General features: G+C 42.1%; 1 protein-coding gene across 1 annotated transcript in view; it reads left to right on the top strand.

Annotated features, from left to right (window-relative positions):
* The first annotated feature begins 1,262 nt into the window (after positions 1–1,262).
* TMEM45B (transmembrane protein 45B) overlaps positions 1,263–17,892 on the top strand; it is a 30,031-nt gene continuing 13,401 nt past the window's right edge. Inside the window, exon 1 of the mRNA XM_057552576.1 lies at positions 1,263–1,352. The gene's annotated coding sequence lies outside the window, so the exon portion shown is untranslated. The remainder of the gene's footprint in view (positions 1,353–17,892) is intronic.

Genomic DNA, 17,892 nt, shown 5'->3' on the forward strand with positions numbered 1-17,892 from the left:
GGGACAGCATTTCCCAGGGTACCAGGCATGCAGGACTCCGCCTTACCATCCATTTCACAAACAGTGGGTGTGAGCAAGTGCCAGGCTGAGGCCTAATGGTTAAATCAATTCCCACGTCGATGGGAGATTAAAGTGGTACTCTCCAGCTCCTGGCTCTGGCACACTATCCACCTCAAGCGTGTAGCTCCGTTAGCCTTTTAACTGATAGCACCGCCTCTGGCTTTATCTCCTTCCACCAGGCCTCATGCACTCTATTTATAGAGGAACATTTTGCTCAGGTTTATGCCTTATGCTCAAAAGTGCCTTCCTTTGACTTTGGCTTTAGAGAAAAGAAAAGCTACGTGATCAAAAGAAGCTGCACTGGGGATCCTGTCCTCTTTCCACCCTGCTTTTGCCTCTCTCTAAAACCTAAATACAGCACCTCTTCCGTGAAGCCTTCCTGGTTTGCAGTGCCTACAACAATGGAATAAGCTGGAGGGCATCTTAGAGACCTGGAGGCTCCGTTCTCAGCCCTGACTTCCTCTGCTCCCCTGAATCTGCCCGCACTCCTCCCCCAGATTCTGATCAGTGGTCTGAGATAGAGCCGTAGCTCTTGCATTATTTTAACTTCCACGAGCGATTATGAGCAACAGACAGCATGGGAAACTGTACAACTAGGCCAACCCCTTAACTTAGAGATGAGAGCATGGAGACCACATGACACTACAAAGTCATGCCTTCCTTCCTAGAAGCAGCTCCTTCAAGGCAGGGACGTTATTTCCTTTGCAGCTGTGTCTCCAGAACCTACAACTGTGTCTACCTAGCATGTAGATTTGTTGGCATATTTGTTGAATGAATGAATGAATGAATGAATGAATATGACACCAAGCTTAAACTAGAAAACTGGTCCGGGATATGACACCAGAGCCTTCCTTTGCTGGAGGGTGATCCGTGCCTAGCTGGCAGGCCTGTTCACCACGATTGCTTGGCTTGGTAAACAGTCTTCCTTGAGCCAACCTCCGCTGTCACCTCCCAGGCTCTGTAATTGCTTTGCATCATAGGAGGTCAAGGTTAGTCACGGCTGGCCTTACGTGTCTGGGAACCGGCCCCCGCTGGAACACACATCTTAGGGAGTGTCTGGAGCCAGGGAACAACCCGGCGGGAGGGTCAGGGGCGTGGAGGGCAGTGCGGACTTTGAGACTGGGCGGCCCAGCCCCCGAGCAGGTGCGGGGAGGGGCGGGCGGGGTTGGGGGAGGGCCGGCTGGCGGCGGGGAGGCGGCCGGGCGGGGAGGGGCGCTCGCACCTGCGGGGCGGCAGCTGCACTCGGCGCGCAAAGCGGCCGCGGACTGACGGCTTGGAGGCGCTCGGCGCAGGTGAGACGCCGGCTGCGGGCAGGGCGCTCGGCCCGGAGGGGTTCCGACGCGGAGGGGCTCGGCCAGGGGAGGGGCTCGGCTGGGGAGGGCAAGGAGGCGCTGGAGGTCCAGGGATGGGGAAGCTGACCCGGGGGCCCCCTCGGGGCTGGAGGTGGGGCCGCACTGGGCGGCTCCCACCGCGCCCGCGCACCTGTGGCCGATCGCCAGCGGCCCTGGGGTGAATATTGGCGCGACCCCGGCCTGGCAGGGCGACCGTGTCGCCCGGTGAGAGGAGCTTCCAAGTGTGAAGCCTCTGCCCTCCGTTCCGCCCCGAGGATCGGAAACCCCGGCGGTGATGGCTCGTGTCCCGCCCGGAGACCGGAGCTGTCTCGAGTCCGCGGCTCGCAGCGGAGGCACTTACACCCCGACCCTCCCCAGGCCGGCGCCGCCGCCCCCCCCACGAATGCGCCCACCACATACTCTCCTTAGGCCAGCAAGCCTGGAGGCTAATAGCGAGAGGCGACTGACAGATAATGTCCCCCGAGCCATTATTTAGCTTTCACCGACAGGCCAGTGGGCAGAGGGATGCGAGGGGTCAAGGGGGGAAGGTTAGCAGTGGTTGGAGAGGTTTAGTGGGACCTGAAAATAGTTTTAGGTGTCCCCGTCTGGGTCCAGCGTGATCACCTCTGGAGACAGGAGCTAGCCCTCCATGTAAGAAGGGTTGTGCTGCAGCAAGGGAAGCCCCTTATGAAATAAACCATTTAAAAATTTTAGCCAGAAATGACCACTTCCTTCCTGTTCTCTTCCACCACTGCCCTCGTCTGCCATTTTCCGCACATCCCTGACCGTCTGCCCCGTTGCCCTACCCACCGCTCTGCTGGGCTCATAAAGTGACAAAAGAATTTTACCTGTATTTTTACATTCACTTTAATAAGTAGTATGGCTTATTGTTAAAGGAAACGTGTACTCTTTTTAACCAGATTGCAACATATTCAATATATTCTGGGTTTTGTACCATGTTGAACACTGTTGGGGAGAAAAATAATACACTCTGAGATAGGGGCGTGTGGCCTGCTTCAGACTGAGCTCTTCCTGACTGAGAGTTCCTCTGTAGTTACCCTCTGTTCCTAAAGTTTCTGGAAAAGATATGGAACTGATATGAGGGCTTTGTTGAATAAGGCCCCTTAATTTTACAAGGGGAGAGCACCTGACATAAGCAGAGAAAAAGGCGTTATTTCTGGTTATGCATTATTTGTTCTGGTACTACAGGAGGCAAGCATTCAGTTTTCTTTTTAAAGACCTTTGATTTCCTCTCACTTCCTCCATGGGCGGTGGAAACAGTATTACCACTTACCACATACTCTGCATTTTTCCTTATATTCTATGGGTTCCTCCCCGACCCTTCTGGGGAATGTTGGTTGTGATGGACTATGTGAAGTTATTGAATCTCATGTTTGGCACCAGTAATTTTATTTAAAGTATTCCCCAGTATATCCTTGGTTATGTGCCTTGCCTAATCTTAGCAAATAGCACTTTGAAATTGTCAGGATTTGGCAAGGGCTGAGGCGAAAGGGGGATAAAGAGGAAGAAAGAATTCTGCTTTCTTATCTCCCCACCACCTTCACATTCACTTTGGCTGCCATGCTCAGTTGGTCAAAGTACACATGTTACCTACGTTGGTTGTAATCAAAAGATTGTCTCTTTCTCTCAAATGCATCTGCTGTTGAAAATGGATACGGGCAATTTTACCGTGTGTAGAACCACTCCCATAGCCAAAGTTCCTGTTACTGCAAAACTTTTTATAATTGTAAGAGAATGGAAGTCATGACTGCATCATCAGCTAATGGCTGCATATGTAGACAAATTTCCCATCTACACTTGAGACAGGTTATAAGGCAAAACCCAGATTATTCACAATACTATACAATACTGAATATGGACAATTAGAGGCCACAGGTAAGTGATGCAATTCCCACACTTCGTTTGAACCCAGCTTCCCTTTTAACCAGCCAGCCCTTTCGCCCAACCTTTACTGGGGCTAGAAACAGAGATGATTTCAATTTTAGCTGTTTTTGTTTCTCTTGCCTGTTCTCTTATGTAAAAATAAAATGGGTCACAAGGTACACTATGGCAGGCAGAAGGAAACTCAAAAGATCTATCTGCCTCGTGTAATGAAGAATTAAACTGAAAACATCAAAGCACACTCATGTATTCCCCTAGCAGGATTTAGATTTCTAAGCCATTATCAATATCTTGCTGGTATCAAATCATAATGGGGCTTTACAGAGTACCAGGCATTTTCCTTAATAAGCTGCACTTTGAGGTCAGAGTAATAGCCCTATTTTTTTTTTTTTAGTATGCTTTTTATTTTTTTTATTTTTTAAATAGATTTTTATTGGAGTATAATTGCTTCATTTTTTATAAATGAGGAAATTGAGACTTAGAGACACTGTGTGTCCGTCCCAGGGTTACTCAGCTGTTACGTGGCAGAGCCGGGTCTCAAACCAGAACTCCCTCCAGCGTGTTCTTTTTCCCTTTGTTTGTTTGTTTAATTTGGAGTGGGCAGTTGTTTGTGATTTGTTTAATATATCCTCTGACTTGAACTCTTAGAGTCTAAATTTAGAAACACTCTTGTCTGGTATATTTCATGGCCATCTTTGTTCAATGTAATCACAAAATATTTTAGAGCTGAGCCCAATCTTCTTGTTTTTCAAAGAAGAAAAGTGGATTCGGGAAAAATTAAGCCATCACCCCCTGTAGCTTCCCGAAATGTACTTTGCTAATGAATTACAGAGAAAACCTAGGTCTCCCAATGTCCAGACTATTGCTCCTTCTGGCATGTGGTCCCCTGAGGACTTCCTACATACATAAATCAAGTGGTTTATTTCGATTGACTCTGTTGCTTTAGGGTCTGTGACAGCAAACCATAGCCCCTCTGAATCCTGGACTCAGACACCTGTAGATTCTTCTACTCTAACTGTATTCCACATTCCATGGGGGAAAGAGCCTTATTTGTCTGGCCCATTGTATTATTCCTAGCACAGTGCCCAAAGCACTCAAAAAAATGTGTTCAATATACAGTATATCAAATACACATTTGAACAAGTATGAGATGTCATCAGGATTTCATTCAGCTACAAGTCACAGAAGACCCCACTCTGGGGGCTTAATAAGTAAGGAGTTTATTCTTCTCAGAGAACCAGAGGTCTGCAGGTGCAAAGTCCAGGGCCGGAGCAGGCTCCTTCCACCCTTAGCATGCTTTCGTCCTCACTGAAGGACAGGCACCTCTTCTGTGCTTAACAGAAAGAAGGGCAGAAGGCATGTACCAGCTGAGTTTGTCCCTTTTTGATAATACAGTAAGTCCCCTACATACGAACCTTTAAGTTGCGAACTTTCAAAGATGCAAACGTGTGTTCGCATGTCCAATCATGTAAGTTAGTTCACGTGAAACTGCAGCTTGCCCTCTGTTTCCTATTGCTGACAGTCCTTCAGCTCTACCATCTCCCACCTCCTCTCCCTCCTCCAGTCAGTAACTCTTCTTGCCTGTTCACTCGATGCCAGACCCTGGATGCCAGCTGTTGGACTGTACTACTGTACTTTTCAAGGTACTGTACTGTAAGATTAAAAATGTTTTCTTTATTTTTTGTGTATTATTTGTGTGAAAAGTATTATAAACCTATTACAGTACAGTACTATATAGCCGAATGTGTTAGTTGGGTACTTAGGCTAACTTAGCTGGACTTACGAACAAATTGGACTTAACGAACGCGCTCTCAGAACGGAACTTGTTTATGTAGGGGACTTACTGTCATATTAAGATCTTCCCTGGAAGCTCCACCCAGTAGACCTCTCATACGTCTCACTGGTATAAAGACTATGTCACACAACTAACCCAAACTGTAAGGAGCCTGAGAAAATCCAGTGTTTTCGTTGGACATGTTGCCAATACAACAAAATAGGGATTCTGTTAATAAGGAAGAATGGATATCAGGTAAGCAAATAGCAGTGTCTGCCATGGTGCTTTTTATGGGTCACTGACTCTGTTTCTACATCTGTTATTCTTTTTCATTTTATTTTTTGTTGTTTGGTTTACTAAAAAGCAATAGATAATGCAGTGGGTCTAGGGGAACTTTTTGAAATTGTAGGTTCCAAGTCCCGCCCTGAGAAATGCTGATTACTTAGGTCTGGGATGGGTCTCTAAATCTGAATGATAAACTGGCACTGCAGGTAATTTGCACGCAGGTGGTCACAGGACCACAACTTGAAAAACACTGAATTTGGGGCAGTTTAGCAGAGGCACCTTCATTTTATGTCCAACAGCTTTCTGTCTCACTCCTCTTGGGGCATCACTTTCTTTTTTTAATTCTCTATTTTGGTCAAATTCTCTATTTTGGTCAAAACAAATAAACGTGTAGTCTTAAAAGTTCTACAAGGTTTTTATGGCGTTTATACAAAGCTGCATCCCCAGAGGCAACTACTTTCCATGCTTTTGGCTCCATTTTTCTCATGTTTACCATCATATTCCCAAATAACATGCAAATATTGGCTCTTCCCCCCAGCCCCCGGCCACACACACACACAGTTCTAGGTAATATCTACTGACACCCCGCCTTGAAGGATGTGGCTTTAGCTCTCTTATACCCTCATAATTCTACTTCACATTCACTTCCCTTTCTTGCAAGGTCCCAATATATCAAGTTATATCATAATATTTTTCGATATAGTAATGTTTAATGTTTGCATTATTATGACTATGTAAATATTATTCACAACTGAGCCATATGATAAACCATGATTTTTACACCTCCTCTCTTGTACAACCTTTTCTACCGTCCTGGAGTAAGTCACTGCTACATCTTCAATTACTTAAGTGTTGAGTACTCATTACTAATTCTTGCTCATCCTTTGATAGGATGGTAAAATTCCTCTCAGTAGAGTTAGTCAACGTCAAGTAAGTAGCCAGTTTTCTTTTTTTTTTTTTTTTTTCTTGGGAAATCCCTGCTCAGCCAGCTCCCCCATTCTCTGGAACTGGTCCTTCTCTGAGCCCCTTGTTACCCTGGGAGCTCCCTCATTGGCATCCTGTGGATTGTACAGGATTCCTGTCCCTTGGAGTCCATGCCTTTTCGTTCCTTGGTTCTGCTGGAGCATAGCTTCCTGAGGAAGGATGCATGGAGGTGGAGGCAGCTTTACCCGGAGCTGATGAAGTCACAGGGCCACTGTGAGGGCTGCAAATCGCTGCAAGCTGTCGGGGGTGTGGGCAGGGAGCCAGGTTGCCTTCGAGAGGCATTTTTGGTCAATTTTCTAAAGAGATTTTAAAAGAAAGAGCCCTGAATCTCCATGGCTCCGGTTTGTTGTGATTTCTTTCCTCAATGTAAATAAATATTCACCTTCACACCCAACTTTGTAATTCAATGATTTTTTTTTTGTTTTTGAATTTTTGGATTTTATTTTTTTATACAGCAGGTTCTTATTAGTCATCAATTTTATACACATCAGTGTATATATGTCAATCCCAATCTCCTAATTCATCCCACCACCACTCCCACCCCCCTGCTGCTTTCCCCCCTTGGTGTCCATACGTTTGTTCTCTACATCTGTGTCTCAATTTCTGCCCTGCAAACCGGTTCATCTGTACCATTTTTCTAGGTTCCACATATATGCGTTAATATACGATATTTGTTTTTCTCTTTCTGACTTACTTCACTCTGTATGACAGTCTCTAGATCCATCCACATCTCTACAAATGACCCAATTTTGCTCCTTTTTATGGTTGAGTAATATTCCACTGTATATATGTACCACATCTTCTTTATCCATTCATCTGTTGATGGGCATTTAGGTTGCTTTCATGACCTGACTATTGTAAATAGTCCTGCAATGAACATTGGGGTGCATGTGCCTTTTTGAATTATGGTTTTCTCTGGGTATATGCCCAGTAGTGGGACTGCTGGATCATATGGTAATTCTATTTTTAGTTTTTTAAGGAACCTCCATACTGTTCTCCATAGTGGCTGTATCAATTTACATTCCCACCAACAGTGCAAGAGGGTTCCCTTTTCTCCACACCCTCTCCAGCATTTGTTGTTTCTAGATTTTCTGATGATGCCCATTCTAACTGGTGTGAGGTGATACCTCATTGTAGTTTTGATTTGCATTTCTCTAATAATTAGTGATGTTGAGCAGCTTTTCATGTGCTTCTTGGCCATCTGTATGTCTTCTCTGGAGAAATGTCGATTTAGGTCTTGTGCCCATTTTTGGATTGGGTTGTTTGTTTTTTTAATATTGAGCTGCATGAGCTGTTTATATATTTTGGAGATTAATCCTTTGTCCGTTGATTCGTTTGCAAATATTTTCTCCCACTCTGAGGGTTGTCTTTTCGTCTTGTTTATGGTTTCCTTTGCTGTGCAAAAGCTTTGAAGTTTCATTAGCTCCCATTTGTTTATTTTTGTTTTTATTTCCATTACTCTAGAAGGTGGATAAAAAAATATCTTGCTGTGATTTATGTCAAAGGGTGTTCTTCCTATGTTTTCCTCTAAGAGTTTTATAGTGTCCAGTCTTACATTTAGGTCTCTAATCCATTTTGAGTTTATTTTTGTGTATGGTGTTAGGGAGTGTTCTAATTTCATTCTTTTACATGTAGCTGTCCAGTTTTCCCAGCACCACTTATTGAAGAAACTGTCTTTTCTCCATTGTATATCCTTGCCTCCTTTGTCATAGATTAGCTGACCATAGGTGCATGGGTTTATCTCTGAGCTTTCTATCTTGTTCCATTGATCTATATTTCTGTTTTTGTGCCAGTACCATATTGTCTTGATTACTGTAGCTTTGTAGTATAGTCTGAAGTCAGGGAGTCTGATTCCTCCAGCTCTGCTTTTTTCCCTCAAGACTGCTTTGGCTATTCTGGGTCTTTTGTGTCTCCATACAAATTTTAAGATTTTTTGTTCTAGTTCTGTAAAAACTGCCATTGGTAATTTGATAGGGATTGCATTGAATCTGTAGATTGCTTTGGGTAGTATAGTCATTTTCACAATATTGATTCTTCCAATCCAAGAACATGGTATATCTCTCCATCTCTTGGTATCATCTTTAATTTCTTTCATCAGTGTCTTATAGTTTTCTGCATACAGGTCTTTTGTCTCCCTACGTAGGTTTATTCCTAGGTATTTTATTCTTTTTGTTGCAATGGTAAATGGGAGTGTTTCCTTAATTTCTCTTTCAGATTTTTCATCATTAGTATCTAGGAATGCAAGAGATTTCTGGGCATTAATTTTGTATCCTGCAACTTTACCAAATTCATTGATTAGCTCTAGTAGTTTTCTGGTAGCATCTTCAGGATTCTCTATGTATAGTATCATGTCATCGGCAAACAGTGACAGTTTTACTTCTTCTTTTCCAATTTGTATTCCTTTTCTTTCTTCTTCTGCTCTGATTGCTGTGGCTAGGACTTCCAAAACTATGTTGAATAATAGTGGCGAGAGTGGACATCCTTGTCTTCTTCCTGATCTTAGAGGAAATGCTTTCAGTTTTTCACCATTGAGAATGATGTTTGCTGTGGGTTTTTCATATATGGCCTTTATTATGTTGAGGTAGGTTCCCTCCAAGCCCACTTTCTGGAGAGTTTTTATCATAAATGGGTGTTGAATTTTGTCAAAAGCTTTTTCTGCATCTACTGAGATGATCATACGGTTTTTATTCTTCAATTTGTTAATATGGTGAATCACATTGATTTGTGTATATTGAAGAATCCTTGCATCCCTGGGATAAATCCCACTTAATCATGGTGTATGATCCTTTTAATGTGTTGTTGGATTCTGTTTGCTAGTATTTTGTTCAGGATTTTTGCATCTATATTCATCAGTGATATTGGTCTGTAATTTTCTTTTTTTGTAGTATCTTTGTCTGGTTTTGGTATTAGGGTGATGGTGGCCTCATAGAGTGAGTTTGGAAGTGTTCCTCTGCAATTTTTTGGAAGAGTTTGAGAAGGATGGGTGTTAGCTCTTCTCTAAATGTTTGGTAGAATTCACCTGTGAAGCCATCTGGTCCTGGACTTTTGTTTGTTGGAAGATTTTTAATCACAGTTTCAATTTCATTACTTGTGATTGGTGTGTTCATATTTTCTACTTCTTCCTGGTTCATTCTTGGAAGGTTATACCTTTCTAAGAATTTGTCCATTTCTTCCAGGTTGTCCATTTTATTGGCATAGAGTTGCTTGTAGTAGTCTCTTAGGATGCTTTGTTATTTCTGCGGTGTCTGTTGTAACTTCTCCTGTTTCATTTTTAATTTTATTGATTTGAGTCCTCTCCCTCTTTTTCTTGATGAGTCTGGCTAATGGTTTATCAATTTTGTTTATCTTCTCAAAGAGCCAGCTTTTAGTTTTATTGATCTTTGCTATTGTTTTCTTTGTTTCTATTTCATTTATTTCTCTCCGATCTTTATGATTTCTTTCCTTCTGCTAACTTGGGTTTTGTTTATTCTTTCTCTAGTTCCTTTAGGTGTAAGGTTAGATTGTTTATTTGAGATTTTTCTTGTTTCTTGAGGTACACTTGTATAGCTATAAACTTCCCTCTTAGAACTGCTTTTGCTGTATCCCATAGGTTCTGGATCATCGTGTTTTCATTGTCATTTGTCTCTAGGTATTTTTTTATTTCCTCTTTGATTTCTTCAGTGATCTCTTGGTTATTTAGTAACATACTGTTTAGCCTCCATGTGTTTGTATTTTTTGGTTTTTTCCCTGTAATTCATTTCTAATCTCATAATGTTGTGGTCAGCAAAGATGCTTGATATGATTTCAATTTTCTTAAATTTACTGAGGCTTGATCTGAGACTCAAGATGTGATCTATCCTGGAGAATGTTCCATGTGCACTTGAGAAGAAAGTGTAATCTGCTGTTTTTGGATGGAATGTCCTATAAATATCAATTAAATCTATCTGGTCTATTGTGTCATTTAAAGCTTCTGTTTCCCTATTTATTTTCATTGTGGATGATCTGTCCATTGGTGTGAGGTGTCAAAGTCCCCCACTATTATTGTGTTACTGTCGATTTCCTCTTTTGTTAACTGTTAGCAGTTGCCTTATGTATTGAGGTGCTCCTATGCTGGGTGCATATATAATTGCTATATCTTCTTCTTGGATTGATCCTTTAATTATTATGTAGTGTCCTTCCTTGTCTCTTGCAACATTCTTTATTTTAAAGTCTATTTGATCTGATATGAGTATTGCTACTCCAACTTTCTTTTGATTTCCATTTGCATGGAATATCTTTTTCCATCCCCTCACTTTCAGTCTGTATGTGTCCCTAGGTCTGAAGTGGGTCTCTTGTAGACAGCATATATGTGGGTCTTGTTTTTGTATCCATTCAGCAAGCCTGTGTCTTTTGGTTGGAGCATTTAATCCATTCACGTTTAAGGTAATTATCGAGATGTTGCTCCTATTACCATTTTCTTAATTGTTTTGGGTTTGTTTTTGTAGGTCCTTTTCTTCTCTTGTGCTTCCCACTTAGAGAAGTTCCTTTAGCATTTGTTGTAGAGCTGGTTTGGTGGTGCTGAATTCTCTTAGCTTTTGCTTGTCTGTAAAGCTTTTGATTTCTCCATCAAATCTGAATGAGATCCTTGCTGGGTAGAGTAATCTTGGTTGTAGGTTCTTCCCTTTCATCACTTTAAGTATATCACGCCACTCCCTTCTGGCTTGCAGAGTTTCTGCTGAGAAATCAGCTGTTAACCTTATGGGAGTTCCCTTGTACGTTATTTCTCATTTTTCCCTTGCTGTTTCAATAATTGTTCTTTGTCTTTAATTTTTGCCAATTTGATTATTATGTGTCTCGGTGTGTTTCTCCTTGGGTTTATCCTGTATGGGAGTCTCTGTGCTTCCTGGACTTGGGTGGCTATTTCCTTTCCCATGTTAGGGGAGTTTTCGACTATAATCTCTTCAAATATTTTCTCAGGTCCTTCCTCTCTCTTTTCTCCTTCTGGGACCCCTATAATGCGAATGTTGTTGCATTTAATGTCGTCCCAGAGGTCGCTTAGGTTGTCTTCATTTCTTTTCATTCTTTTTTTTTTATTCTGTTCCACAGCATTGAATTCCACCATTGTGTCTTCCAGGTCACTTATCCGTTCTTCTGCCTCAGTTATTCTGCTATTGATTCCTTCTAGTATAGTTTTCATTTCAGTTATTGTATGTTCATCTCTGTTTGTTTGTTCTTTAATTCTTCTGGGTCTTTGTTAAACATTTCTTTCATCTTCTCGATCTTTGCCTCCTTTCTTTTTCTGAGGTCCTGGATCATCTTCACTATCATTATTCTGAATTCTTTTTCTGGAAGGTTGCCTATCTCCACTTCATTTAGTTGTTTTTCTAGGGTTTTATCTTGTTCCTTCCTCTGGTACATAGCCCTCTGCCTTTTCATCTTGTCTGTCTTTCTGTGAATGTGGTTTTTGTTCCATAGGCTGCAGGACTGTAGTTCTTCTTGCTTCTGCTGTTTGTCCTCTGGTGGATGAGGCTATCTAAGAGGCTTGTGCAAGTTTCCTAATGGGGACTTTTTCTTAAAGTGGGTAAGATTCAGGCCCCACAAGATCTGGTTGGTTTTTGAGACCTTGCGCACTTAAGATGTCATCTTTCTTCCTTCACACTTGACTGATGGTTTGATGAACTGAAAATAATTTCCCCTCAGAATTTTGAAGGCATTGCTCCATTTCCTTCCACCTTCTCATAGTGCTCTTGAGAAGCTAATGCCATTCTGATTTTTGATCCCTTATATTTTGTTTTAATCTCTGGAAGTTTGTAGGGTTTTTTCTTTTTTCCTCATGTCCTGATATTTCACAATGTTGTAAGTTGATGTTGGGCTTTTTTTGTTTGGTTTGGTCACTGTTCTAGGTACTTTAAAGACCTTTTCAATCTAAAAATCATATTCTTCAGTTCTTGTGTTATATAATTCCCTCTGTTGTTTCTGAAACTATATTAATTACTTAGATGTTGGATCTCTTGAATCTGTCTTGAATCTTGTCATTTAGTTCTAATAAATCTTCCAACCCTTCTATTAAATTTTTGCATTTCTACCATCATATGTTTAATTCCCAAGGGCTTTAATTTGGGGTAGAGGGGAACTTCCAATTTTTTTTTTTAATAGCATCCCATTCTTATTTCATGGATGCAGTATCTCCTCATACTTCTCTGAAAATATTAAATTAACTCTGTATCTTTTCTGCATTTTAAAAGTTTTCTTCAGCTGCCTACAATGTCTGTGTTTATTTTCAAAGTCCCCTTTTCTGTTGTTTTGGTTCTGTCTTTCATGTTGGAAGCAGTATTCAAATGTCCATGTTTAAGAATGTTGTACTAACACGCAGTCTGTGAGCGTGTCTTGTAGATGGGAGAGCCTCATTGCAGGGTGATTAGGCAGAGCAGGCTTTTTTTGATGGCTTATCATTATGTCTCTAGCAGCTTTCGAGTACAATCAGTTTCTCATTAGAAAGCTGTTTATTCTTGTTTGAGAGAAGGCCATTGACAACTTAGACTGATTTATTATGTAATTTGTTTAATAGGAGAGGTTCCTGTTTTGAGGTGGCTCCGTGGTAGACTAGCATTCAACACCAGAATTTGTTCTTGACTCCCCCCCACCGCTTTGAAGTACCTGGTGCTTTTGTGCCCCTCTGTGCATCACCTTCTATCAGCAGCACAGAGACCATCAGAAGCCTTCCAGAGACACAGTTCTTTTCTATTACACACACAAAAAAAGTCTGAGATCCTAGGGCAGTGAAAGTCCTGTGAACACATGTATGAGTAATTGTTTTGTAATAACCATTTGCAAAACATTCATTACCCACCTACAAGGAAATACTTATTAATCCAGGATAAATTAGGGCTTTTGGAGAAGTTCCACATCAGGATAGTGTTTGTCTTAGCAGGTCATTTGGGAGAAGATTTAATTATGATGGAAAAGTTTATTAGACTAGTATTTTTCTTTAGGAGGTTATATTGGGAAAATAGTTTCCTAATACCTCTGGAGGATGTCTTGGTGATAGAGCTGGGGAGAGAGTTTCTGCCCTTGAAGGTCACTCTCCAAATCCGTATCATTTTCCCCTTGTGCAGCCTGACGTGTGACAATCAAAACTTGGGGCAGATTTGTCACTCTTTTTTTTTTTGCTGGGAAAGCTTTACAGCACCAGATAACAGAAATGGTACAGGAGTGATTCTTGGTTTAGCTTTCAAAGACCTCTTAACTGGAAGGTAGATACTGGATTTTCTACTGTTGGCTTTTCCTTCTCAGACACCTTCAAAGAAGCCTGCAAACTCCTTCAAGGCTGGGGCCCAGTCTTACCTCTGTTCCTCCACCCCCAGAACAATGCCTCGTACATAACAGGCACTGAATACACATGGCTTGAATTAAATTGGCTCCGTTATCCATTTTATTTATTTTTTCCTTTGTCAATTTATTGGGGTTTTTTCCCATTATCCATTTTAAATTAACCCTTCCTACTTGTCCCCTTGCTGTCTCCTCTGTTCCTTTTGCATCTTTTTATGTCACTCCCTCTGGGAGGATGCTACCTCATTCTCAAATCTGATCTGTGAAACGGCTGTCAGAACCCAGACTGGGAAGATCTCAAACTCAGGACTCCAGGTAGAATTTCCGGGGGTGAAGACGCCCCCTATCACCTTACTAAAGACGTAATCGTTTCTTGGGTTTTCGGCAGACACCCTACCTCCATCCCATCTGTGGCCGCAGTTCTGTTTGACTCTTCTCTCTCCTCGTGCTCCATGCCTTGCTGTCCTGTCCCTCACTTCCTTCCACTCTCCTTGATCTGGTCCCCACTTTGACCAAAACCTTCTCTTTGTTTGGTTCTAACATTGTTTTCCTGCCTTCCCTCCCCTTCCTTTATCTACCACCTGGCATATTTTGTACAAAGCACGGTGATGTACTAATTTCTGAAGACCTACCCTGCCTGAGGCAGACACCTTTTCAAACCTCACTCAGCCCAGGATGAAAAATCTCTCTTCTGCCTGTTTTTGAGATCATTTCTATGCTTTGGTCTCACTGGGGTTATTTTTATATGGAAGGCTCTAGAACAAGAACTAGGCTACAGCATAATACAGTGCCCTGTAGACTACTGTTTCTCAAACACTACCACTCACCATAGAACGTGTGCTCCCACGACACAGAGGCTTAGCAGGGAACAGCCTGGCATAAGCTGAAGCCTCTCTTAATGCCAAAAAAAAACCACATAGGCTACCTCAAAACACATCTCTTTCCAAAAATCTTTTGGTGAAACTGACACTCTAGAACGGTACGCCATATTGGACCTGTGAGTTCAGATATTCCTTTGGGAGGAGGGGCGTCCCCACACCAGCCAAAGAGGCACAGCACTTGTAAGATGCTCTTGTAAGGACTTATCTAGGCTGAAAAATTATATGGAAAAGCAATGGTACCAGCAACCTTCTTAATGCCTGGATTAGGAGATAGTTTCCCCACGATTCAGGATCAAAGCTAGGTTGCATCAGTTCAGTTCAGACCAGGAACTATAACTGTATGTTGAGGCTTGTGCTAAGCCATGGGAAGTTGAAGATGAAGCAGATAAGGTCTCTGCTCTTGAGGAGCTATAGTCTAGTGAGTAAGACATGTAAATGTGTAATTTTAATATGACATGGTAAGTGATAAAAATCAAGATGTCTAAGGTAGTATGGTAGCACAGAGGTGGAGCACATAGCCCGACCTGGAGGTTCCAGAAGGCTTTCCAGAGGAGATAAGCCCACCTATTGAAAACTGAGTAAAGGTAAGCCAGGTGAAGAGGAAATGAGAACGACATACTAGGGGGAGGGAATAGCACGGGTCAAGTGCATACTGTAAAGGTCGTGGTGGGAAGAAATGGGTGACAAAGCTGGATACACACACCAACAGCCAAGACCTGGGGACACGCAATGCAAATCCATGAGGTGGTTAGTCAAAGAAATATTCTAAATTCCATCGTGTTGTAGTCAGAGTCACACTGTAAGTAGGTGATGGTGGCTGCAGAGTGGAAGGATTTATGGACGGCAGGACTACAGGGGGTGCAGTAGTCCAGGCAAAAGACCACGAGAGCCTAAATGAGATCACTGCTGTAGGAATCAAAGAAAAAGGGAGAACACCAGAAAATTTGGGGAAGCAAAATAAGCAGAATGTCTAATCTCTTGGGGAACTGGGACACTGCAGGGCAGAGCGAAGGTCAAAGAGGAATCTAGGATGACCGCCCCCTCCCAGGATTCTGGCTTTGAGAGTGACTGGATGCTAAGCCAATACCTGAGTTTGGGATACAGAAGAGAAGCTGATCTGGTGGGGAAGGAAGATGGGGAATTCAGTTTGGGACATGTTGACTCTGAGGTGTCTAAGAAGCAGCTTTGTGTTTCCATGCATGTCTGTCCATTCAGCAGGTGGTTAGATATGTGAGTCTGAAATTTCAGCAGTCAGGGTCAGAGTCCCGGAGTCATCAGCGTGCACGTGGTAGGTGAACCGTGGGTGGGTGTGAGTTCTTGAGACAAGAAGACACATAAAATGGACCCGAGGCTGCTTGTGTTAAAGGAGAGGAAGAAGGTTATGGCAGATGAACAGAGAGAGCCAGGAGAGATGCATTACAAAAGCCAAAGGGCATAGATAATCTCAAAGATAAGTGACTAGTTGACAGTGTCAACTACAGAGTAGCCTCGGGAACAGAAGAGAGGTCTATTAGATACTATTTTAGAGATTTCCATTGGATGAAACAATACAGAGGGCATTTGAATACAATTTCAGTGTGGTGGTGAAGAGGGAGGACCAAATGGAGTCAGCAATTGTCTTTCCAGGTTTTTTTTCAAGAAACTTAACTGATGTTGACAATATTTGATTGCATTACACAAAACCACCCAAATTCCTTTCTATCCAAAGAAAATGTCATTCAAGTGGTAATTGAGTTCAATAATTAATGACTTCTCAAGTAATTTTTAATATTAAAGATTGTTTTTAATTATCTATAAATAATTATCAAAGTTATTTATTGGCTACTAACTGGGTGAGATGATGAGGAAAAGATCTACATGTTTTCTGTTTTTTAAATTTTTATTGGAGTATAGTTGATTCACAATGTTGTGTTAGTTTCAGGTGTACAGCAAAGTGAATCAGTTATACATATACATATATCCACTCTTTTTTAGTCTTTTCCCATATAGGTCATTACAGAGCATTGAGTAGAGTTCCCTGTGCTATACAGCAGGTCCTTATTAGTTATCTATTTTATATGCAGTAGTGTGGATATGTCAATCCCAATCTCCCAATTTATCCCTCTCCCCAAAGATCCACATATTTTGACTATATAAAGCGTAAAATTTTGCAAAATTATATGCTGTTTGGAGATAATGTACATAGTAAATGTATGCACTATATAGTAAAACAGAAAGAAGTGAATGCTAAACGCACAATTCATGATGATGGTTGCTTCTCAGGGGGAAGTAGGGGGAGATGGTCAAGGAGGGGTCAATGGGGGATTTCTCTGGCAGTCCAGTGGTTAAGACTCTGCGCTTCCAACGCAGGGGGCATGGGTTCAATCCCTGGTCGGGGAACGAAGATCCCACATGCCGCATGGCACGGCTCAAAAAAAAAAAAAAAAAAAAAAGGAGAGGTGGAGGGGTCAAAGAACAGGAAGCCCCAAGGATGTTAGGAATGTTTTATTTCTTAAGCTGGCTCGTGGGACACAGTTGTTAAGTTATTCTTTGCACCTTTTACATACATTAGATGTATCATTCTTATGATTGAAATAGTAAATAGGAAGAGACACACTGTTGTTCTTTTTCCTTTTTCTGTTATTATTTTGTGTGAAAAAGTCTTGGGCCTGGTCATAGTCGAAGGGGAAAAGGCTATAAAGGGTGAGAGAAGTTCACATCGACAGAACGAGGCCCAGAGGGCACAGGTGAGGATGAAATCGGAAGCACAGATGGAGGATGGTCCGTGAGAGGAGGGGTGAGTCTGAGGAGAAGAATGGGTGTGGGTATGTATGAATTTGTAGGCGAAGGAGAGGAAATTGAGGTGATGATGCCTTAGTCTCAATGATGTTGTCAACAAATATTCACAACCTAGAAGTTGAGAGTTATGTTTTATTCGGCGGGAATTTTTAGCACTTCAAGCCCACGAGGCAGCATCTCAAGTAACCCTGAGAGAACTGCTCCGAGGAGGTGAGGGGGGAGCCAGGGTATATAGGAGTTTTGCAACAAAGGGCAGGTAGTCTGAACATCAAACAATTATTGTAAATTAAAGAAAACCAGATATCCCAAGTTAAGGAATTTAGCGCTTTTCTATGTATGGGAAGATGCAAGACTCTGGGCTCACTGACATCATTCCTTTGATGTGCACCTCAGCTATCTGGGGCCAGTATCCTGTGTTTTCTCATCCTGAGTCCCCTCAGGGCTCACCAGCTCACTGTCTGGTATCCTTGGCTTACTGACCTGGTAGGAAATATTCCATTTCTCAGTGTTAACAGAATGAGAGAAAAGGTTGACCTGGAGTTGGCTGAACTCAGGTTTGAGGGAAGCTATGCGTTTTCAAAGACTAGTCTACGGGAGACGGAAGGAAAAG

This window comes from Balaenoptera acutorostrata, chromosome 9 (genome assembly GCF_949987535.1).
Source record: "Balaenoptera acutorostrata chromosome 9, mBalAcu1.1, whole genome shotgun sequence".
Lineage (NCBI taxonomy): Eukaryota > Metazoa > Chordata > Mammalia > Artiodactyla > Balaenopteridae > Balaenoptera > Balaenoptera acutorostrata.